We start from the raw sequence: 25,945 nt of genomic DNA, 5'->3' as shown, positions 1-25,945 counted from the left end.
AAGGACCTTCAAAGTAAATGCTCACTATCTTTTCTAAGCACTCTGAAGTAAATCTTACTCTTGCTTATATTTGTGCAAAGCCACTTAGCTCAGTTCCATTGAGTTACTGATGTGGCTTGAGTGTAACTGAGCACAGAATGCAATTTACAAGATTGCTATCTGAGAGTCTTGGGATCCTTACAGAAGAGAGCTGTGAATCAGAGAAAAGACTTCAGCAGTATGATGAGTCGGAAAGAGTTTTATGTAGGGAATGGATAGAGAGAGCTAAGTGTGAGTGAAGAAAATTCAGGAAAAAGCTTTCCAAATTGGCATGCTAAGGAAATACAGCAGAAAGCAGGTACGGGGGGAGAAGGTCTGAATGGCATAAAACCAAGTTTGAGCTGATACACAAGATGAATTTGTGGGGAATTTCAAAGATACAGTATTACACACTTTAGGAAGATGGCCAAAAAAGGTACAGGGGGTTTAGATAAGGGGAAGGGAAGCCATAGAAGAGTCAAGTCAGCTAAGAAAGTGTAGGTTACAAGGTATATGTTACATTTTACAGGAATCAAAGTAAGAAAGTATTAAGGCACAGACAGAGGTGGGAGGTGAGGAAAATTTTGAGTGTTATACAAGAATAGATCATGGGAAATTTTGGTAGCAATCTGAATATGAAAAGCAATGGAGATATGACATATGGCTTCTGTTGCCCACCACACTGATGAGAATGAATGTGATAAATAGTAACAGAATGACAGAGCAGGAAAGTATGTAGGAACATGTAATTTTGACACTGGAAATACCCGTAAAATAGCTACATTGAAATAGCAAAGTTCAGGAGAAAACTGTTTTATTTTGTTGTACAACATTTACTTCCTGAGTTGTAAGACCACCAACATGACAAATGGCTTGGTTCATCTAACAGAAAATTCTATTAAGGGTACGAGGGGGCGTCACAGCAGATCCTTTAGTGTTTTTAAAAAACAGATTTTTCTCAGACAACAAGCAAACCAAGAAGCACAACTCCTGGCCTGTGGTAGAGCTGACAGATGTGCATAATTTCAATTAACATGCCTTCATTCTATATGTCCAGCAATACTGCTGTAGAGCTGAATGAGAGAGATTATTTGTGGCTCCAGGCTCATACAATCAGCTTAGCACCATAAAGAACACAACAAGATGAGGTCTGCAAATTGGAAAGTACAGTCTGGGCACTGTTTTTTTTTTCCCAAGTGGATACATAATCCTCATTGTTTCTGATTGATCCTGTCTTAGTCAACAATTGAGACAACATTTCAATCCCAGGTGCCTGAAGTTCAGAGGTTTATAGCCTTCTGATTAGAAAGATACACTGCATGGAATCTTTTCACGTGCAAGATTATTTAACATGGTCAAAATAACCCCTCTTGGGAATGTGAAAATAACTTTTATGCTTTGCCTAGAAATATTTTGGTTTGGTTTTACTTTTTTCTTTTTTTGGTACCTGCATGACTCAAATCCATTTTTAAAAAAGAAAACAACATTTAATCCTCACCTGTGAAGACATGGGTAGTTGGAGCAAATGAAGATAAAAATGTAAGATTTAAGAAAGGACCACAAAATCATATTATACTAATCTTACTTCCTGTGCAGTGAAGTTCATGGAACATACTCCACTAATTCCTGCACTCAAGTGATAGAATCACAGAACAATTTACACTGGAAGGAAACTCTGGAAGTCATCTGGTTCAAACCTCACTCCCGAAAAGTCTAGAAAACAATATTGCAACACTGTGTAACAACAATTTAGTAAAGTTCAGTGGGAGATCTACAAAATGGGAGGGTGTTAATCTCAGTCCATTCCATGCACTGACAAGCACCAAGGCATATGTGACCAAAAATCTGTTCAGTATTCATAATGGAGGTACATTCCTTGCAAGACATGGTGGACAAGGGATGCGAGCTATCCAGTCTTCACCTTAAATTCTGGTTTCTTTTTAGGTAGGCAACCACGTGCTGCTGCTGGATGTGTTTTTCTGTTGTCTTTAGGCAACAGCAAACAATCTATTCTTCCTGTCCCACCTCTGTGAGTCATCAGGATTTACTCACTGACCTGACTCCTGAAGTGGGTGTCCTTTGAAGCTGCACTGTAGCTGCGTGCTGTTATCTAGATGACCTTCTAATTTGGGCGCCATCAACAGCCATTCTCCTTACTTTGGTGCTTCTACACCTATTCAATCCCAATTCACACCAATCAAGGTTTCCATTGCAACTCTCAACAGAAGTAAAGACAGGTCTAAAGGGCCTTGTCCATTTTAGTTTTGAACGTCTCCAGTGATGGTGGAGGGTTCACAAACCCTCTCGGCAGTGACTTGCAGTGAAGAATGCACTCATAGCCCGTTGGCTCTTTCACCATTCAGGGGGCAGATCCAAGACAACCTCATACCAAGCACATTGCTACTCCACATACAAAGCAAACACAAGATGATAAGGAAAGTTTTCAAAGCCACACAAGAAACAGTAAATTTGAGAAGTTTGACAGGCATTGACATCTACCTGTGGTCAGTACAGATCACAGAGTTGCTCTAGAGAAACAAAGCCAGCTGAATACCCACTTGGTTTCCATAATCCCCAACTAAAGAATACGTGCTTGGAAATGTTGGCTACTGCTATATGATTTACTAAATCCTCCCTCAGGCTGTTTGGCAGATGACATTTTGCCTCTTACCTAGATGGAACTGCCAGTTGTGTCATAGCTTGGGGTCTAGTCATCCCTGAGGCTGGCAACCTCCTCTCTACCTCTAAAATGAGGCTGGCCTTTAAGGGAGAGCCCTCAGTTTTAGCAGAGGCACTTAGTGCAATTTCCATATGTGTGTCTTCATCTTTAGGATTCTATTCATTACACATTCTCAGCACTGCGAATGAACACCAAAAGAAACATACAAACAAAATTGACTTTGAGTACTTTTGTTTGAATCACACATGAACTGCAATATCAAATAAAGATAAAATTTATGTGTATATATTTGAACACAAATTATGACATTTTCAGGCATTTTTCTTAATAAATTACTTTTTTGATTGTTCTGATTTTCAAAAGCAGGTCTAACATACAGTCCATTTTCCAGGAAGTGTTACAAAGGTGTTGCTTCACACTTTATCCTTCCATACTTCTAAATCCGTTACTATATATTGGGGAAAATGCAAGATAGTTACAATTTTTACACTGAAAATGAGCACTACTATCTCTTCATAAAAGAAAGCATAACAGGTAAAATATTTTTGCTGGTGACTGTTGTTCAACTGGAATAAAACACTGCATTTCTGAAAATGCAGAAGAAAAGAAGTGGAAATGTTCAAGGCAAGTTTGGATGGGGCTTTGAGCAACCTGGTACAGTGGAGGGTGTCCCTGCCCTTGGCAGGAGGGTTGAAACTAGATGGCCTTTGAGGTCCCTGCCAACCCAAACCATTCTGTGATTCCATGAAAAGTAGCTCAATATATTTCTTTGAACATTACATTAATAAAGTAATGATTTAACATACAAGTGGCATCTGTAAAATAATATCTAGCTGGATAATTTTATCTACCATTTGAAGAAAATTTATCAGTCGTAGTTATGCTCTACAATCAGTACTTGAAAGGGAGTGACACACATACAAACACAGACATTCCCTGCCTGTAAGCCCACTTCACCAGAGGACACAAGATGTCTCTATTGAAAAGCTGATTCAAGACTGAAGAAAAGAAAGGTTTAACAGAATTACCAGGGAGTTACTTAAATAAAAGAGAAGCTTCAGTTTAAACAATTTAAAGCTGGGACACAATGCCATTATCACAATGCCGTGTATTAATTATTATGTTTGCTCTTTCCGGCCTGTCACAATGATGAACAATAATGATCACACAGTGTGAGACATTCACCAGTTAGCTAATTCACCCAGTCTAGGCAAGGAATCAAGGATGTTTCTATACTGTCTGTTCCCTAACAACAGCCCTTTTTGGTTCCAAATGTAATGAAAAGAAATCCTAGAATTGGAGTGACTCGTGCACATCTTGCCTGTCGAGCCTAAAAGCCAGCTCCAGGAACACAATTGCCACAACTCTTAACTTCAGTCTTTCCAGGGCAGCTGGCACTGCGGAGAGGCAGAGAGCAGATCTATGACTTCAGTTGCCTTCCTCTCAGCCCTCCAGTGGACCATCTCTAGTGTGTTAGTGTCAGTGCCATTCTTTGCTTGTGTGAAAGAAACATTGGGGGAAAAAAAAACAACCCAAGTTTCATGGACATCTGGAGTTGTACACGGGAAGTGAGCTTTGTCAAGTGTCCTCGCTGGAACCAGTGGGTTTAGCTGAACAGACCCCCAATATTTTCCCATTTCCTATCAACACAATTCCCTGTGGTTTCCCCATTATCACTTTGCTCATCAGTGAATGTATGATGCTTGCTGTTTGCTGCCTGGCACACTGCATTTCTTTTTGCAGATGGGTGAATAACCATTCATATCTCTGACTAGAGTCTTTCTTTTGCTAGAGATATGCAACTGGATTTGTGTGAGGCAGCTGCTCAGTATTTGTGTGCCAGTTAGAGTGGCCTAGTATGTCATGGTGGACAAATGACGTCAGTTCTGGAGCAGGCTTCACAGGAACTGTGCCACGGTTTAGTGCTATGAATGCTGATGAAATTGGTTTCCCAAGATTTGTTTCTTCTCTGAGAACAATATGATCTTGCAATATATGGGTTCAGTTTGATTTTTTTCTGTAAGTCTTTCAGGCTTTGCCCATCGTCTGAGTGCTCTGCACTCCTTCAGTGTATTCTCCAGAAAATTTGATATAAACATTTCAGTGTTTACTGGTAGAGCAAAATTAGGTATTTTAACAGACATACTGCCAGGGTAGAAATTCATTCTCATCCACATGTCAGTCCAGAAATCCCACTCATAATTCATATTTCTTCCTGAAAGACCCTTAGCTTTCATATTCCGTACCATAAAAAAGCCCAAACCAAAACAAACAAAAACCCCCACAAAACCCAGCAAACCACTTCAATCCATTGTGACTCAAAACTGATGCCAAACAATATTAATCTCCTCCTCTGGAATTTTCTGACATACCCTACTTGTTGCACTTCTATCTGTTTAGACACTATATTGTGCACAGCAAAATTCGTATTATTGTGTCTTGTCCATGAAAGGTATTGCTAATGTTTGAACAACAAATAACGAATCGAATCCATCAGCTACGTGCATTACTGTAACACACACATAAACATTTGAATTTTAATTTTATGCATATACAAACACAAAAGCAAATGTTCATTGAAGTTGCCCTTTGTCAACCCTCCAAACACCCCCAAACAAATGCAACTCTTCAAACATGATCAAAGAAGCTCTGGGCCAGCCAGTAACAGGGTGATATGAACCTGACTTTTCAATACAAACAGCTGTGTGCTGATCACTGTGTATTTTTTATTTCCCAGGAGTTATTATTTCTCATAGCATTATTTCTTGCTTCTTTTTGCTGTTTATCTCTGCTTTGGCTAACACTGCTGATGTGTGAGCAGCAAAATAAAACGTATAGGACAACTCTTTGGAAGACCTTTAAAAAAAATTAAAATCTGTGTTCCAATGAGGTTGGCTTTCTTCACTCACGCAGACAGGATCAAAAGTGAAATAAAGGGGTGAAAAAACTAAGAATAGAGACATAATACTGCTATTGAAAGAGGTGCAAAGTGGTACAGCATAAAGGAGGAGGCATCAACTATGCAGCAGGATTGTTTATTACAAGTTACTATTTTACAGTCAGTGGATAGATACTTCTTTTTTGGACATGAATTATGTCCACAGTTGCACTTTACTGATCATACTGTGTGAAATTGTTTCTCTTCCTAGAGCAACAGGCAAACAAAAGGTGATGGGGTTGAACTTTTTGTACAGTAATTTACAGCACTGTATGCAGGAAATTTCCACACATGTATCTGTGATGTCAATTTATACCCTTGGTCTGGCTGGCAAATATAAATATACATGTACATATATTTGCATAATTTTAAATATTCTAGCTCTCTTGAGAAGGTAGCGTGTATAAATGTGTGTCTGCACATGTATGTGGACTAGAACCACTGAGAATTTACCCTCTCAAGAGACCTACAGGATTCTGAATACATACATATGCACTATATGAGCTATCTATATAAATGAGTGAGGGAAGCATCATATTAATATTATTAAAACTGAAAATTAATTAAAAAACTGACACAACTGACATTACATGAATAATTCTACTTTACTGAAACAGAAAAATAGGCGGATGACTTAATTTTCAACACAGCATGAAGTTCAGAAGGCTGTTCAATTTGTTCGTAGCCATATCTGAATATCAAAACTGCATTTATAAGAACCATGCCAGAAAGTTTCTTCCTATGTGTTATTGTGATATGCTTCCCTCCTCCCAGTCCCAAAGTCAATGAGAATTCATATTTTAATAAATCTATGTCAATATTCGCTACTGAACCTTGCATTTACACCAGTGAACACACTGAAAACTATCCTCAAACCCTAAAACCCACACTTCAGCAAGAAGCAAATGTTTTGGCCAAATTACAATATATTCATAAAAGCAATTTGCTTAATGCAAATGCTGCCAGATCCATTACCACAGCACACTACTGTAGGACAAACTATCTTGGGAGATATACCAGGGAAAGGCAGGGAGGCACAACTGCACTTAATGGTTCTCTATTTCAGGCTTATAAAATGCTTTAACTTGCCTGTTAGATGGCATAGCAGTCATGTAAGAAAGTTTAATTCATTCTTCAGAAACAAATGACACAAAATTTACCGGAAACTTGGTTCCTTTGGGATTTTTGTGGGATTCATCAATATGCAATATTATTACATCATTTTTACATCACCTGCACACCATAAATTTTCAGCTCTGACTTGCCCTTTCCAAGTCTTGCAAGAACTGTTTCTCTATTTTCCCATCCAAGAAAGCATCTTTCTTCAGATCCCTACCTGAGCACATGTACGAGTCTCTATATGCTTAAGTTTCACTGAAAGTAGATGTATGCTTAAGTGTGATCCTATTGCCTTAAGACAATATTTTATATTCTAGGATATGATTTGGTAAAATACAACATATAAAATAGAAGTGTGATGCTTGAGAAAGTATTTTCGTGAGCTTCCAGAGACTTACCTGCCAGCTGCCAAGCTGGCTTATAGTTTTAGGCTCAATCTATTCATCCATCCATCACCAAAAGGTCTGAATGACTGATAACAAAAACAGATGAATCATCGATGGCATGCTCTCTGTTCTCTCTTTGTCCTGTGGGAGACATGGTATTTGACAATTAAGTTTAATATTTCAGGCTAAGAAAAACTTACAGTATAAACAGGGCAGTTTTATCTTACTGGATAGATACTTGTACCTAATTTTTAAAAGATAGAGTGGACTAGAAATGAAATTTTTCATTGTTATCTGATCTTTAAATGAGCAGGTACTCATGCCTATCATTTTGAGTGTAAAATACGACCTAATGGCCAATGACGAATAACATAAGCTATACAGTCAGAAGATGCTCTTCTTTTTGGTCTTTTCACATAGATCTGACTAGTAAAATCATATTTCATTTCCATAAACAAGTGTTATTCAAAGTGTCAACTTTGAGCTTAATAGCACAAACATCAAGGACTTAATCTCAGAGACGTATTGGAAGGAAAAGACAACTTCTGGTCTGCCATGGAGATGTCAGAGAAGAAAGGAGAAATACATTTGAATCTTGAAAAGTGCAGAGAACACTTCCAGCTATCAACGTTTCTCAATAGCTACAAATAAAATGAGGAATTAAGAAAATACAAAAAGTATTTCTCTTTAATATTTAAGCACTTACTAGCTGCATTGTTACCATATCAGACCGCTAGAGACAAAGTTATGACCATTCACATAAGCTGGGTACCTAACTCACACCGTGAATGAAGCATGTAGATTAAAAATTCACAGCCTTTTCTCCACTAATACCTGCTAGAAGGGATTATCCAACAGGTATGTTTTAAATGAGAGGCTGAGAACTAGGCTAATAAATTTTTTCACCTTTGGACTTGCAGGAAATATAAAATAACTTCTGATAAATTGTATAGATTACACAAAAATTTGGCAGAAAATTAAATATCTAAAAGGACAGGATTATTTAGCAAACTGGGCTAATTCAAACAAAATGCACCTGAATACAGATACAGAGATTGGAATTATCAAACCAGTCCTTGAGAATGGGGAACAATTTAATGGAAAACAAATAAACTGAAAAAATACAAAATCATAGAATAGAACAGTTTGGGTTGAAAGGTACCTTTAAAAGTCATCTAGTCCAACCCCCTTGAAATGTGCAGGGACATGTAGAAGTCACAGAGGACAAATCACTGAGTGTCAGATCATGGCAACATGGATTTAGCAACATGGGATACTTGAGGAGGGAAACATAGCTGGGTTCTACCTCTAGATACCATTACCTTTTATGCTGCAATGAAAGTCAAACTAAGATATTTTGTACAGTTCTGATGTTCACATTCTATAAAGGACATTGAACGACTGGACAGTTTCTCACAGAACAGTGAGATCAGTCACAAAAAAAATATTCAGGAGCTGAATAAAACTCCTTCATGTGAAGGCTTTAAAGAGCTCAATCTGTTTAGTTTGCCAGAGAATGAGAGGCAACTTGATTACAGGAATAAAGCACCAGGTACAAAAGCCCTCTTCGATTAGGTGGACACAGTAAAATGTCTGTAATATGCTGAAAACAAATCCAAGAGCATTACAAAACACCAGCATTCCAATGAATATATGTATTACAATACAGTTTTAGTCATATAACAACACATCATTTTCTGCCACAGGAAGCTTCATTGAGTGTGCAGTATAGTCGGTTATTTAGTGAGTGCTTTGTTTTATTCTCATTGTTTAATTTGTGGCCCTGCAATTCATTCATTGTACTGTGTGAACATAGCACCAAACACATCATTGTTCACTTTTTTTTACTTTCATTTAGTTGTCACTTTAACAGCATACAAGTACAACTCAATGAACTACAAAAGACCCAGGAAGATAAAAGCCCTCATTACACAGATGTTACACAACAGCCCACATGGTAATTCAAATACTACCCAAAATTTCTGCTTAAGGTGTTTACAAAACTCTAGCTAAATAAATTACATATTTGCAATAGCTGTAGATGCACTGGTAAAGCCCTAACAAGCTTTTTTTCAAGAGTTACTTATAGGAATTGTTTGAAGAGTGAAAAGCCAGTATCAGCTTGAGTTTTGAGTAGGTTTGTTTTCAACAGAGAATACTACAATGGAAATACTCCAGGTCCCCCATCACGTATTGGGAGACAAATGGCTTCTGCAGGTACTTGGTAAACATCTGCAGGGTACCTCCTCAGCGGTCAAGCCATACTTTCGCATAAAGCTGTGCCACAGCAGAAGCTTCAAGGTCAGATGCTTTTTCAAGCAGACTCTCATCACTGCTTGTGAGTCACCAAGGGGGGAATATTTTCTTTCCGTTCACAAGAGAACATCTCCTGCCTGAGTACATCCATCCGAAATGTGAGTTTTCTTTCTTTGTCATGAACTGCCTGCCAAGATGAGTTCCCCTGCCTGCAACACCACCTGCCCTGAAACTATTACGAAAAGGTTTGGGTTTCTAGACCAACACCCTTTGCCACAGATATTGCCAATGAAGCCTTGAAGGCTTACAAAAGGGGATCTGAAAGAAGCCTTCAGCACCTCACTGGGCCATCCACTGTGAGGAATTGATGCACACAGTCTAATATCTACAGACTTTCCTGTCTGGGTCTCCACCAGCCTGTCCCTTTCCCGTCTCGCTGTTCCTTTTCTCTCCCTTGACTCCTCCTACCAGTCCCAGGTAACTCTCTCACCACATCCCTTGACTCCAGGGCTACATCTCCATCATGGACTGCACATCAAACCCCACCTTGTTCCTCACTGCAGCTCTATATACCTTCAGGTTTTCTCAAATCCACATTGTCACATCCCTTTCTTTCTAGCAGGCTGCCATTTCTGCAAATAACTTGGGCAATTCCTAATTAAGATAGGAAAGCTGAGAGATAGAACAGTCTATTCCATTTCTTTCCCCAGTTTCTGAATATGGCAACACCAGTGGTAGCAATCTTTATAGATGCCACTTTCAAAATGTGATACATATCTACAAAACACCTGTGAACCTGAGTCTTTCAGGGAACTACAACTTTGTAACACTTTGGTTAAATTTCCTGGGAATGGCAAGAAGTATCTGACAGAACCTAAATGAATTTGAAGTCTGCTCAACACTTCAGAGATAGAACATCTCAGGTTTTCACACTACCTGGACTAAACTTTAACTGCTGCTGTGTTATTTGAACTTTTACTGAATGTTTATGTTCACCCATCTACAGTAGAAAAGATAAAATGGGAAAAGGAAAGGTATGCTGAATTATGGCATTTATTATGCCTAAAATCCTGCTACATTGTCTCTGCAGGAAAAACAAGCTGAATGAAACACAGAGGATTGGATTTTAAAAATTTTAGCTGTAGTAGGTTAAAAGCTGCACATATTGTACTTTGTCTCTCTTTGCAAATGAATTTGAAACCTAAGGTACATTTTGAAGAGGCTCAAGCTCTTTGCATTTTGCCACAGCATTCTCACACTTGCAAATGTTTTCTTTATACTAGAAAGTCACAATTGTCGTGTGTTATACACTGTGACACATAAGGTGCATATCTGTCCATACCATGTTACTGTCAGAACAGCAGTTTATATTGGATAGGCAACGCTTCAGCACACAATGTGTGCAAAGGCCACAGGAGAATTTCCTGAGCTTTGCTCTCCAAGGATCCCTAATACTGCTTAGCAACCTGTCTGGAAGGACTGAAATCACAACCTCTAGGCAGCAGTCCCTGTATATTTGAAATAGTTGCCAGCTACAGCAAGCACACGTACATCTCCAGAAAAAAAACATTTAACAGCGAGTCATCACACCTAGGATATAGACAAACATGTTAAACTCAGACTGAGGACAGCAAGAGGAATACTGGCAAACAGACCCCTGCAGTGGCCTTATATCAGTGCAGAGTCCACAGCTTTAGAAAACGCTTTCATGAGAATTTCAGAACAGGCTTCTTATAAATCCAGTGTGGACTGAAGAACATCAGAAAGGTGTGAAATAAGTGAGAGATCTTAGCCTGAGAGACTAAGATCTAATTGTTAGAACTGTTTAGACCATCAGAAACCCTTATGCATGTCAGCCTCTATTATGGGATGTATTATCTGTACTGAATTATTGTGTTCTTTCCTGATACTGTCTCAGCTGCTACATTGTTTTTACCTCTGATAAACTTCATCTAGTGGAGTTTGCAATTGTTCCACAAGGAACAATTTCAGGACTGAAATGCCACTTGTTAGCGTAACTGTATATATTTTACTTATCCCTTTTGCCTTTAAGGCAAGATCGGATTGAGTTTTGATATTTCTCATTCTCTGCATGCAGCTAAGGGAGTAAAAGTGTCTGGGTCTTTATTATACACGGCTGACCTTTTATCTCCTGCTAGGTGCATTCAATTCAGATAGCCCAGAGTATGGTCTTGAAATGCTATTTTCCATCATGCTAAACTCATCTGAGGTCTCCATTTTTACACATCTAATAAACTCAAGAGTTTTCTTTCCAGTGTTGCATGGAAAAACAGAGGTCATTCAGAAGGTTATGACTTTTTCAACAGAACAACTGCTGTGACACTTCGGAAAACAGCAAAGGATAAGCACCTATAAACACTGGGCAAACCACTGCAATCAACATATCTGAGAAATTCCACCCTTTTTTTTTTTGTTGTTGCTGTTTTTAAAAAACTACATCTGAATTCCACTGCATCTACCACTACATTACTACTTTAAATTTTATATTGAGAAATATTTCGACTTTATTAAGCCTCATTTAAAACTTAATTTCGTTTATACATCTTCTGCAAGAGAAGCCTGTCTCCATTTTCTATGCTACTTGTATTCATGATTGCTGAAGATTGCTGTATCTTCTCCTTCCACTATTTTCACATCATTTACTTAAATGGTATTGGTAGCTCCACTTAACATTTCACTTACATGATTCTCAAACTTCTTCCAGTCAACGCTTAGCCTTTGAGTTCTGATGCCCTGTACTACCTTATGCTTAGAGTTTAAGATCTCTAATAATCTGATATTTAGATTACATATTACCTAAAATGTCAATTCTTGTCCACCCACTCAATAACTATGATAGCCAGACTCTCCTCATCTCACATACTATTTCCCTTTTTCCCCTTGTTCACATCCAAGAAGATTCCCATCTAGAATATGCTGCTGGCTGCATACAAGTCACAGCACAATTTTGCCTTGCCTCGCTATCTAGTTTATTTCTTAAATCACTCAGCAACGAACCATAATGATTGCTCCTCAGGACCTCATCATGCAGGGTCAGCCGTTCTGTTATCATTGGGAAGTTCCTCTGAATTTTAAACTTCTGCTGAAATGAGTGGTTATTCTTACAGTCAACTACTATTCGGATGTTATTGATTGCAACCACCACAAGCATTGCTCAGGCAGATGACCTGCTAATGACCTTCCCATTCACTCTCTGATATTAGTAGGTGAGGACTGCTAATTCTTACCTAACCTTGGCTGCACGAGATAAGCAAATATTTATCACCTCTACCATTTTAGACTCTGACTCTGAAAGCTACACTCATTTTACCTAAAACCCTTCGGTACACTTACTCCTAGAAACAAGCAGTGATTTTCTTGTTTATGTATAATACCAACCCTTTATATATTTTTTTCCAAGTGGCGCATTTTAAAACTATTATCCTATTTATCATTACTTCATAAAGCTGAAGAAATGAAACTTTGCAACCTCGAAATTTCCAAGTGGTCATTTTTTTTTTTTTTTATACCACCACCACCAGAACTACTACTACTATTATTATTATTATTATCATCATCATCATCAAGGGATAACCTTAAGGGACGAGAAGCGCTGTCCCCGGTGTAGAGGGCGAGCCGAGCCCACTGGTTGCCGCCCGGGGCGCGGAGCTCGCCCGTGCCGTCCCCTCCCGCCGCCGCCGCCCCGGCCAGCGGGGGGTACCCGGGGGGAGCCGCACCACCGCCGCGGCCAACTCGGGAAGGGGCCGCCCGGGGCGTACCTGCGGCTCTCCTCCCGCACCCCTCCCCGCTGTCCATCGGTTGCCACAGACGCGAGCAGAGGGAAGGACGGACGGACGGATGGACGCCTCCCCCTCTCCCCCGCAGCCGCCGCCTGGCCCGCGGGGAGAGACCCTCTCTCCGCCGGCGGCAGGTCCCCGAGCCTCGCCGCCGGGCAGCCTCTCGCCCCGTACCTGTCGCGGTGTCCTCGGGAGAGGGATCCGCGTCCCCCCGCAGCCCCGGCGCGGCAGCGGGCGGCCGGGCTTTGTTACTACTCGGAAGAGCCTCGGCTCAGCGCCGTCGCTATAGAAACTGGCTGCGCCTCGAACAGACACCGGCGAGTGGCGGGAGGGAGGCGGGAGCCAGGCGGAGGTGTGGGGTGAGGAGAGAGCCGTTCATTCAGGAATACCTTGGCCTTTTTCTCCTCCTTCGCCTCCGCCTGCAGCCAGCCTCCGGCACCGCCCAGCCCGGCCCGGGGTGGGAAGGCGCCTCGCCGCCCTCACCTTAACCCACATCCCTGGGCTAGGATGTGGCCCCTTGTCTCAGAGCACCCCCGCCCCATCCTTGCCACCTCCGCAGGGAGACTTGCCCCCAGAACGCACACAGAGGTACATTCACACTCCGAGAGCGGACCTCAGGGCAGTGAGGACCCAGGGAGCACCCATACCGTGAAATGTCCGGAGTTGACCTGCACTCCCGCTCCTGCCCCTCCCTGCCTTTGCAGCCCGTTTGATCTCAGAGCATCACCACAAAACCCCGACAGAGCCGAGACCAAACTTTTTTAGCAACAGTTTTTCATTTTGTGAAAGTGGTTTAGCTCCACATCCAGGTGAGGAACTGCTTTTGTGCGGGAACTTGCTGCTGGAACCCCTTTGGACAGCAGCTCATGGTCGCTGAAGATCCAAGGATTCAGTAGGGTTTTGGAATTCTGCGGAGTATTTATTATGATGCAGCAGACCCTAAGGGTTGAGGAGGTGTAGGGCCCACTGCCCTGGGCGCTGTGCAGGCAGCAAACGGGAAGGGAAACCCGGGCTATGGAAAGGAAGAGGAGGGAAAGGCTGAGAATTGATCAGGGTAAAGTGGTCAGGTGGGTGTGAGTTATCATTGTGTTCTGCCAATTTTTAGATTTAGGGTCTTCCTTCTGTTATTTTGAGTCTAGGGAGTAGCACGTTTTCCTACAGCAACAGCCTACGGTGTGTCATGGATGTCCATCTTCACATCCTTCTCCCTGCTTGGCACGAGTGACAAAAGCTGAGGCAGTCCCTCCTTTCTTCTTTTCCTCCTCCACTGGAGGTCCAGTCGTATCAGTTGGTTGCATCTATTCTCTTCTAATTTCTCTGCCTGAAACATTCTTATTCTCTCTCTCAATAGTAGTAAAGTTGATAAAATATCCTTCAAAGTGCAAGATGGATCTCCCCTTTTCTCTTTCCCTGGTTTGTATTGATTAAACTGGACTTTTTAAGTTTGCCAAACAGAAGAAGCCCAACATGCAAGGAACAACTCGGAGGCTGCATTATCCATCTCAGCTACTGCTAAGCTACAGGGGATGACTATTAAGTATCAGCACTGCAAGTCACTGTGAGTTGATGAATCTGCGCCAAGAGCTGCTGGCACACTGCAGAAAATACTCTTTAGGAAGAGTTTGCCAAAGACAAGAAAGACCCCCACTAGAGCTCTTCACAAAACAACGCGGCTTACAGCAGAGCTGCTGGCAGACCTTAACACAGCCAAATGACAATGATGGCACAAATGAGGGAGACAGAAGGTTGGGTACAAAAGACAGGGGGTCACCACATATCTATCTATCTAATTGCATGCTAAATATTAATTCTAGAATTTAAAAAAAAAAAAGTAAATCCAGTCAGAGCATAGCAGAGCTTATTTTTTTGTTTTTCGTTTTACCTTATAGTGAGTTTGCTTGCTCTGGAGTGGAAAGAGTAACATTAGAGAAGTGAAAGATCTGCCACATGCTGGATCTCATAGCATAGGAGAAATTCTGTTCATTTTTCTGATATAAGAGAATGCTCACATCCTTTTAATCAAATGGAGTATCAATATTCATAACAATTCAAACAAATATAGTTTAAAAAAACCCTAAAATGCTGGAAAGCAATTCATATTACAAAATCTTTTAGAAGAGTAAGAATGCTTTTTAACTTAAGGTGCATTTAGAGAAGAGAGTTGAGCAACATAAACGTTGCTCAAAGAAATGGTCATTGTTTTGACAGCAAGAAATGCAATGCTGTGGCTATTCTGCCTATTCATTTTTCTTACAAAATAAATTCATAACACTTTCTCCCAGGTGGAGGCACAGGAAGAGATAGAAAAATTATAGGGAAGACATACTTACTATCTGGTCTTCACTGATACAAGGCACCTGAGTACTGATATCATTTCGTGTGTTCCTGGGACTTTTAATCTTCAACACAGTTTTACACACAGCCTTATAAACATATCCCTCTCTAGGCTGAAGGTGAAGAATAACATTTCCAGACGGGGCAATTGAGATGATTGGATGATATCTTAAAATACTTGCAGGAAAACTCAATAGAACGTGCAGATATCCATGCCCTCTAGATTACTTTTCCTTGTTAGGGTTACAGTGGTACTTTACTAACAGAGAGGAGCCATTTTTGTAGATGGATATCACCTGTATCTTTAGGACAGAACCTTAGCCAGTTCACTGTTCTAGTGCTTGTAAAGTATTTTACTGTGCGGTTTTTGTTCTTTTTCTTTTTTTTTTTTTTTTTTATAACTCTGCTTGAAGTGTATTTAATTTTAGCTAGCTTAATGCTGTTTGGAGCCTAACTTTTTGCAATAGTATTTACAAAGTAGGGCTGTTTGCAGTCACAATAGTTCTATATGTATAATGAGGGGAATGAAACACAAGAATATTAAACTCTTGCATTGCAGTAATAAATCAGTATTAAATCAGCATTACATTAACAGTAAGTTATCCTGCCTTTATGTTTCGACATTTTGTCCCTATTTGTCCCAATTTGGCTTAAGGACAATATGTTTGAAATCCACAACTGGAATACCTTCTGGCAATAATTTCTAAGGAGCGTCTACTTCTTTGGGGGAGGGTGAAAAAAAAACCAAAAAAGAACATCTAAAAAAATGTGTTCTATGTGTGGTATGACCATAGGCAGCTTCTGGCTCAGCAGTGCCATGTGCATCTTTCCTAGCGTAGAGGATTTTTTCCAGTAACTTGGTGTACTGAAGGAATTCATTGTGGAACATTGAACATTCATGTGAAGCAGAACAGCCTTTGATGGTGTCCCCTCTTTTTTGCCGTTTGTTCTCACACCAAACAGCATTCATCCCACCAAACACTTTTGGCCTATTTGTTCCTTGGAAGCAGAGCAAAGTATCCTTAACTATCACTAAAACCTTGAATAAAGAATGCTTCAGCTGAAGGAATGAAACACATTCTTATCACATCATATTAAAACAAAAGAGAGGGGTAAACTGTGATAAAATTGAAGGAACAATATTTAATACTAATATTAATTATCATTACTACTATTATTATTATGATTGTGGTGCAGCTTCTAGACTGTACCAACACCAGGCACTGTTTTCCCACAGAACAAAAATATAGGCAATTTCTGCCCAGAGGAGTTTTTCTTAGAATTAAATGTTTTTCCTGAGGGCCTGAAATGCCATTAGTTACATATTTGGGTAGTGGTGAGTGCAGTGGGACCTAATTAAATTGCAGCCTTTTAGATATGTGTAATATAAATTTTAAATAATGTAATAATTTTAGTAATAACTTTGACAATAGACAGTGCAAAACCATTTTTCTGTGTCTATAGGCTAGCAGACCTTTTGGAAATTAGAGTCTTTGGAACCTGGAAAATGAACTGAAGTGATAATTGAAGGAAGCAATAAAACATGAGTATGCTAAAATAGGGGATGAACTCCTAGGTTCTGTCTTTGTAAAAGGAAAATATCCTTTCCCCAGAGCAATTTTTTTTTCTTTACCTTGGGCAGAAACATGTATTTTAAACCACTGCTTGAGATTTCTGGATGTCCTGAGGAGACAAAGCTACAGCAGTACAAAAGGACTGGAATGCCAGAAGGACACAGGTCCTCCCCAGCTTCGCCAGCTGCTTCTTATAGGCGGCTCTGGCTGGGCAGAGCCACCACAGCAGCCTGAGTGGCTGGGAGTGGCTTTTAGGGGTGAGGGACACAAGAAGTAGGGAAGGAGAGCTTGAGTAGGAGAAATGTAGAGACCAGATCCATGGTATTTGGAGCATCCTCAGATTCACAATCTTCCTATTTCTAGGTCTACTTTTTTACCCCACTGGGAAGATGTTGGCATAAGGAAAATTAAGAATGTATGCATATGTCCAGACTTGCGGCTGATCACTTAACAAAATAATTGTCAGAGGTTTATAAGGGGTCCTATAAAAACTTGTGGTGGGAGACAAAGTATTGCTGGGCATTCAAAACTGTCAGAAAGCAAATACTACTACTATGTGGTCGCCTATCAACATGACCTGGCTCATGCCCTCCCTTCACCGTGTAGTGCCTTGCTGAGATACCACAGCCACTGAAAACAGAACAGTGAGTTAGTCTGCTGAGAAACGGGCAATATACAAGTTGAAGTGCAGTGCTGTACCATTAGAGACATGCTTGACTGTGTTTGTATTCACTCTGTGGGGCAGCATAGATGCATCCCGAGTGCATATATACACTTAGAGGCCTCCTGTGACAACATTGCATCTCAAGGAAACGCATGAGTTAAAAGGGCATGTTAAAAATATTATTGATCTGGAAAGAGGTGAAATGATGTGGCAACCTACAGAACGAATACCGTTATTTAATTTTGCTTAATGTCAAAGAGCCTCAGAGATAGTGAAGAGAAGCCTATCCTAAGAAGTTGAATAAACATCATAGTGGCCGGAGTGATTAATGCTGGGAAAGCATTACATTGGATGGCATATTTTGGGTTACTCACACAAACTACTGGGTCCTTAATTGAGTGCAACTCCTCAGAAAAAAAATCCTGGCATTATCGTGAAAAGCTCAGTGAACATCGGTGTTGAACAAAATGCTGGTGTGAAAGAAAAAAAATCAAACTGGAAACATTGTAATTTCCACAGATTGGTTCTTTGCTACATCTTGAGTACTTTGTTCAGTTCTGGGAACTCAGCTGCAAAATAGATATAGCAGACACAGAGATTGTTGGGAGACAGGCAAGGCAAATGATAGAGGTTGAGGGAAAAATTTTGTATCTCAATGGTATGAAGAAAGGACATGAAAGAGCTTTATAAAAAAGAATGAATGGTACAAAGAGGATAAATTGTGCATTTCTAGTCACCTTTTTTTTTTTAATAATTTAAGAACAAAAGCGCATCCGGTAGAATTAAAAAAAAATATAAATTTGAAAGTGATGAAAGGAAATATTAGCTATTAAAGTGAAAGCATTTTCTGTTACATGAGATTAAATTTAGAGAAAGGATTAGATTGTATAAAACACATAAAGAGATAGAAACCTTAACATTTCAATGCATAAGCCTGTCATTAAGCTAGAGGGACAGAGAAAGGAGCATTAACAGAAACTGCTCTTCAGGCAAATTACTGGATTTCTTGAAGCTTCTTCTGAAGCAGTTTTTGCTGGTGGTTAGGGGGAGAAGATATGGTAATAGATGATACCACTTCTCATCTGATATGGAGATTCTTTTTCTTATCCAGGAGGGACTAATATCCTACCACGGACAGTCACCCCTTTATGCCTGGGTGAATATCCTCTCCCATTGCACAACTATGTTTCTTTTTCCACAGTTCACCCAGAACAATATTGCTGGAAAACCACAAACTGTTCTTTTTAGACTCATTTGCAAATTTGGCCTTCAGGAACTCAGGTATCTAAAGACACATGCATGTGACAGGCATAGACCTGTATTTATATACTTCATGATCTAAGTAATCTTGCAAAGCACCATCTGATTCCAGTCTGAAAACCTCTTGATTACTGTTGCTAGTAACTTGCTGTGTGGTTCAAACTTAACCCAGCTCAGAGGTAGATGGAATATGTGACCCATTAATGTTTCTTCAAATAGATGCAAACTTACTAGGTGAAAACCAACAGAAGCTAGGTACTTTGGAGGCAGAATGTTTTCATTTTTAAAATATGTTACAATCCCCAGTCAATGAAATTTTCACTTCAAGCCTTGCAGTCATTAGTCACACAAAATTCCCAGTTGGAGACATTTTTTTTTTTCTTCCCCACAGTAATTTAGATTCATCCATTTTAGATATGTATTTTCCGTGCTCAGTACAACACCACACTAAATGTGCCTGGCAAAAAGAGTAGGGACTTCATACATCTTGGGAAAGATAACAGTGTGACAAGAACACACATATCCCAAGATGTTCAGCTAACAAAAAACTACTTACACTTCACACAGATTTACTTACATATGAACCTGAATTATGCTAAAATTTGATAGTGAATTATGATGTCAGTACAGAGCACTACCACACCTGTTGCCTTCTCAACTGTCTTATAAGCCTCATCATCCAAACAAGTCCTCAGACTTAAGTTATCTGTTTAGTACTTAGGAATCACAGTTTTCTCAATGCTATTGTGCATTAAACCAGTCTGAAATTGTCCAAGTAGGTTGACCAACCTATACTACACTTTAACAGATTCAAAATGTGCCCATCTTTTCTTGCCTCACACAAACAAACCTATTACGGGCTCACAGCTGGAGTCTGTGCAGCAATTTAGTACCAGCAATGGCTGTTCCCCTTTGCATTTCCCAACCACAGCACAAAATGCGATAGCACAGCTAAAGCAATTGCAGAAAACTGTAACAATTGCATTTCAATAGTCATTTGCCATCAACCCTATCTATAGAATGTTTTGTTCTTGGGGTTTTTTGTTTGTTTGTTTGTTTTTTAAAGCCAGGATGAATTTCAATAAAAACGTTGATGAACCATTACACATCCCACCCCTGTCCCAAACAATAGTAAGGAACAAAACAGCAACCTAATGGTAGCTCAACTTTCTCTGGGATATGATTCTGTGTCTATCAGTGGCATGAAAATTTTTGATTGCATTCATTTTATTGAATTGATAGCATTCACATTGTCCTAACAGCTTTCTTGAGGTATACTAGTTCCCAGAGGAAATACACATTCTGCAAGATATGAAGGAGTTGGTAGGGTAACATTAATTACACTGTGAGAGAATATCAGAAGCCCTAATGCCTGAAGCCTCTATAAACAGAGTTTGCTGCTTCTTAAAGTTTGAAAAAAATGAAGCCAAGAAAACCAAACAGGAACACAAAACACTGCAGCTTCTAGGTTTAAAAAAAACAAAAACAAAACCAAAACCAAAACCAACCAAAAAATGAGAAGCCAAAGAAAGACACTATATATTTTCCTTTCAACTTCCTCTTTACTTTGAATATATTTTCTTGTTTGCTGGTTAACTGCACATAAAGGAGTTAATGATGCATATAGTAAGAAGTCCACTGCAGGCAGAATAATGTTGAATAAATGTTCCTGCATCACTAAGATCTGTAAGCCCCAATGGTAACTTCAATATCTGAATCAATGATTTGCGATTAATTATTACTTTCCTAAAATCAATTTTGGATATAATAAATTTAACTCTTATGTTAAATATTGCTTGCCTTGTGCAAAAAAACCCCAACTTAAATTGTCTTATGGTAAAAGCCAATCAGAGGACCAAAGCAAAAAATGAACACAGAACTAAATTTTTGAAGAGTCAGTAACTCAAGGATTTTAAGTGTATTTGAGGACAAGGGAAGAAATTCAGAAAGATAAGCTTTAGTTGGGGAAAAAAAATAGTTTTGAAATATTATTTGTCATTGAAATAAGTCAACAGTCTACATTTAATTTGGAGTCTTGCTTTTCTCCACTTTTCATTATTTCCAGATTTACCTGATAAGCACGAAACATAAAATCTGGTTTTGTTCATATAGTCAGTAAAAGTCTCCTAAGGCTGGCTTAGGTCTTTACTCTTCTACAACTTGTGGAGAGAATATAGTGTAGATCAACCACAGGGAGGCTTTACTTTCCAACTCATCTGCAATAACAAGGGTTGTATGTAGGATTGTAAATCACAGTGGAGACTTATAATATGGAAGGAAGAATAGAGTAGCTGGTTGAAATAGAATCACATGCAAACAGCCAAATATGTCCTTACAGAGCTTGTGCCATTGTCAGCAAGAGCTCTTCTATTCTACCAAATAAAATTTGTGTACATCTGGTAGAAGGCAAAACTCCTCAAAATGTGATAACTCTTTTGCCAAACAAAACTAATTTTGAAATGGATACAGCTGTTGAGTATAAACAGGGAATGGAGTGACTTCCTTTAGGTGGGTCAAAAACATGGAATCTGCACTTATGGGACACATGGACATTTGGATTTTTTTTGAGTTTCTATTATTTCCCTTGTTGATTATCCGGTAGTAATGCAGAGAATGGAATTTCACATTGCATTGCATTCTCACGTTGCATTGCAAACATGAGACAATTTCATTTATAAAATAGGATGCTTTAATTTGTACGAAGTAATGTCTGACCCTATTTGAGTAAAAAAATCCAACAAACCAAAACAAATAAAGAATGCTCTGAAAGCTCTTGCGTCTCATCAGCCTTTGCAGCTGGTTCTCGTCCCCTTGCCTGATTCTGAACGTGGCATGGTGACAAACACACCTACGCCTGCTGTAGCCACTCTTCACAAGCACCTCCGCCTGTGCCTCCATCTTGACATGCCACTCATGGATTTGATGTTTCAATTGCTGGCGTGAGAGACAAGGCTATTTTTTTACAACTTTATGGCACTTTTAGCTGAGGTGTGATGATAAGCTTTTCATTACTGCACTGATTCACAAGTTTCAGGGAGCATTTCAGCCATCGGTGGGAAACCTTCATTGGTGTGGATGAAAACCAAGGTGGAGGGATGCCCGTGGGGTAAAACAACAGTGATACAGACCCCCATGGAATTTTATACTGAAGAGTAAAAGAACACATGATTTAACAGCTATCAGTCCCTACAATAATTCTCAGTGCCTGTTGTCAAATGGATTTTGACCATGTCAATACTGGATAAGACTGGTGAGCTGCCAGCATATGTCCTACCCAGCTGCAGCTGGAAACCCACCGGGCTCTCATTTCTTCTGTTTTGCCAGAGGGACAGGTACCACTGGCAATGCACTTCCTAAGCTCAGAGAGCTACTTGATGGGAGAAAACATATTGGTCTCAATACACTACTCATTTTGTTTTGGCCCTATATGCCATTTGTGTTCAAAGTTCTGACATCTTGAAAGAGAAAGAAAAGAGAAAGGAGTAGGAAGTAGGAGAAGAGACAATATGTTATAGACATAAGCAATTTTTCTTATTGTGTTTTCATTACTTTTGCCATTATGTCCCTGCTCTTTGATAAATGTATAATAAAACTACTCCTTTATTTGAAGGAAGAAAAACTAATAAAATACATGCTACACAAAATACCATGACACAAAGTACCTTAAAGGTTTTTTTCATTTTTAGGGCACTCTCATCCTACATAGGTTTATATATACCTAGTAAGAACAAATCTTTATTAATTTATAAATATATATTTAAAAAATCAGTGTACCAGGCTTATGGAGCATTGTAAGATATTGATTTAGAATACTGTGAATCTGGAAATCTGATTCAGTATAATTTAAAGGGAAATTCCACACTTTGTTAAGAAAGGAAGAAATTGCTTTCAGGAGATACATTTTAACATTTTAAAGGACAGTTCTTGTCTTGGAAAGCAGCTTAGAGGTTTGAAATAATGGAAGTAGTCCCAAAGGAGATTAATTGACAACATGCAGGTGAATGGGTCAATTACACAAATCAGCTGATTTAATCACAGGGATTTGCAGCTTTGTCACTTTGACAGAGTAACAGAGAAGTTTATCATATCCTGTAGATGCCATCAGACAGTTTGGCCTGCTACAAACATGATGTTGTCACACCTGAAAGATTTTCTTTGGTCATTATTGGTATATACTGTGGTTACAATGACAGTTTTTTGCTGCAAAGGGTAATCAAAGCTAGTATCTTTTTCTCTGCTTTCTCTCTATGTCTATGAACACATCAATAATAGATTTCAATATTTCGAGGGTCAGCGGAGTTAACAACTAAACTGACTTTTGAGAAAAACGTGATAATTCTGCAGGCCATCATACTTGTAAGGATTTTTATATTGTGAAAGTGTTTGCTTATCTACTTCTAAGTCCAGGAAGCTGGATACATAGTGAAGAAGGAATGACATCGGGCATTACAAATCTCTTGGCAGATAATACAGTGTTTTACACAGAAGTTGTGTCAAGCATTCCATAGGTATCTGTGTGGCTGTTTTCTTGACAAGATGATGAAGTGGCATTTCAAGACCATCCTTGGTGAATGCTACAGAACTGCATTTGTATATATCCATCTGTGCACTTTTATGGGCACTATTACAAATGAGGGTTATACACACGCTTCCTGAGATTGCCCATCCAAGTAGGATAACCCGAAGAGAATAATTTGCTAATTTTCCTCTACACACTTGCAGTATTATAGCTGCAAAATGAAACATGCAGCATCTTATTCAAAATATGTGTTGAAAACCAAGTCCCCTATTACAATGAAAACTGGCAGAATCTGAAAATGTTTCTAGCAATATGCAGCTGGTGTGATCAGCTGTAAAATTTTCTAGAAGCTGTACTGAAAATGCTGTAATTCTTTTTACTCTCTGTAAGCATTAGTCTTTGCCTGACTAGTCTCTCTTAAGGCTACACAGGGTGTTGTTGCCACCTAGAGTCAGTTCATCAAAACAGTTGTTCTGCATGTCTTTTTTTTTTCCTGTCTGCTTAAGGAAAAAGGAATACTCCAACATACCCAGATACCTCCCACCCTGTCATTCAGCCTTGTTTTTTCCACTACAAAGCCCCCCCAAAAAAACCTAAAAACCATACAGATGGGTTTCCAACAAACTGACTACCTCTACCTGAATTCCTGGAGAATGCAGACCCTACATTCACTAGGGTCTGCAGAGAGACCACTTGCACCCATCAGTGGTCTTGACCTTTGAGGATGGAAGCACAGCTCTGGTCTCTTCAACTAAACCAGCTAACTCAGGGGCAACAAGTGCATGGGGAGCAGTGCCAAGGCTATGTGTGGGGTTGCTGGGGTGCTTTGCTGGTGGATTATCTGGATCTAAGGCCTTCATTCCATCCATCTTCCCTTTTCTTTCTTCAAACCACAGAGCTCATATATCATTGCTTTTGGTCATGTGGAGATACATGGCACACAGGATCAGGAAAGAAATTAAATGTTGAGATGAAAGCTGGTGGAAAATAAAATCCTATTGAAGGTTCAACAACTGCTGCAGATTCACTACTCTTGTGTAGGTGGAGTCTCCACTTCTACATTGGACAATAAAACGCTTCTGAAACAAAATCAGTATATCGATTATATTGACTTCTATATTTTATCCAATTTTATTCCTACTTCTATATTTTATTCCATTTTATTCCCAGAGTAGCTGGAAAACTGAAACAGCACAGAATTTTGACTAAGATCCCAATATTGTTCTCACTGCTCTCTTGTGCATCCATTTCTAATAAAAATTTTGAAATTATTTGTACTCTAATATAATCTTGGGGAGTCCTAGAGCAACTACAACTAGTGAAATCTTTAAAAAAGAAAGAAAGGAAAAATTCTCTGTAATGCTCATTCTGAAGTGCAAACATTCCTAAGGTAGAGAATAAAGGAGAGTAGGGGAGATTAGAGATGCTCAGGCCCTTTTCACTGACTACCTGGTCATCTCCCATTTCTGCCAGAAAAAGAGCTCCAAACATGAACTTTTGTAGTCCATACCTGCTTGACTAGACATTTCACAAGATAATTGATTGATTCAAGACTTTAGAAAGGTAAAATATCAGGACAGATAAGTGGTGAAGTGGTGGTGGAAAAAATTAGGAAATCATCTTGGGAGAAATTCACATTTTCCAAATGCATGGGAAAAATATTACGTATCTGTATTGAGAAACCGTAGATGAAAAAAGAAAACCAAGGGCTTATGAAAAATATCAGTTCCATCAATTTATTCACGCTGAATATGCTTTTCAGAGCAGATTTAGAATTCTGCTAGAATAGATTTTCCTCTAGGATCACTTGTTTTTGACATTTATCATTCAGAACAATCAAGAATAATTTCTAATATAAACATTCTGCTTCCACCATCAGTAAAAATGTCTCAGTCTCCATGGCATATGTAGCTATGTGCTGAAATATTTGTGATATTTTTAAGTTCATGTAATTCTGCTTTTTTGCTGAGGGAAGTTGACATTTTGATTGACCATTTTAAACAGCTAGGAGACTAATACTCTGTTCTCCCCTGGAATTATGGCCAGGCTTCCTATGACTTGTTATTCCCCATAGTCATTTAAGAAAAAGACTCAAACTGACCAGCTAACTATTGCCCAGTCTTTGGATGAAAAGCAGTGAAAACCTGAAAAAAAAAAATGTTTTTTTTCTCTCTTTATCTCCCCTCAAACTGCCCATTCCCTTTATGAAAATGAACAATCTAGAATTTTTAATTTAAGATACAATTTACAGAATAATCTGTATGTATACATCATCTCAAACAAATGACATATCTGCTGCTTGTTGGTGGCTTTGTCATTTTGAACACTCATGCTACATTGATTTCTCTTCTGCTTTTGAAATACACGGACTAAATTGTAATACCCAGAATGATTCAGAGG

At 39.3% G+C, this 25,945-nt stretch overlaps 1 protein-coding gene across 3 annotated transcripts in view; it reads right to left on the bottom strand.

The window, feature by feature from the left end:
- RNF182 (ring finger protein 182) overlaps window positions 1-13,540 on the bottom strand; it is a 31,634-nt gene extending 18,094 nt beyond the window's left edge. For all 3 annotated transcript variants that reach the window (XM_032709087.1, XM_032709079.1, XM_032709093.1), the window contains exons 1-2: window positions 13,369-13,540; window positions 7,154-7,282 (exon numbers count right to left, since the gene is read on the bottom strand). The gene's annotated coding sequence lies outside the window, so the exon portion shown is untranslated. The remainder of the gene's footprint in view (window positions 1-7,153; window positions 7,283-13,368) is intronic.
- Between the last annotated feature and the right edge of the window lie 12,405 nt (window positions 13,541-25,945).

This window comes from Chiroxiphia lanceolata, chromosome 1, assembly GCF_009829145.1.
Source record: "Chiroxiphia lanceolata isolate bChiLan1 chromosome 1, bChiLan1.pri, whole genome shotgun sequence".
Taxonomy (NCBI): domain Eukaryota; kingdom Metazoa; phylum Chordata; class Aves; order Passeriformes; family Pipridae; genus Chiroxiphia; species Chiroxiphia lanceolata.
Note: the sequence above shows the minus strand (reverse complement) of the source record. Positions and strands in the feature narration are given on the sequence as shown.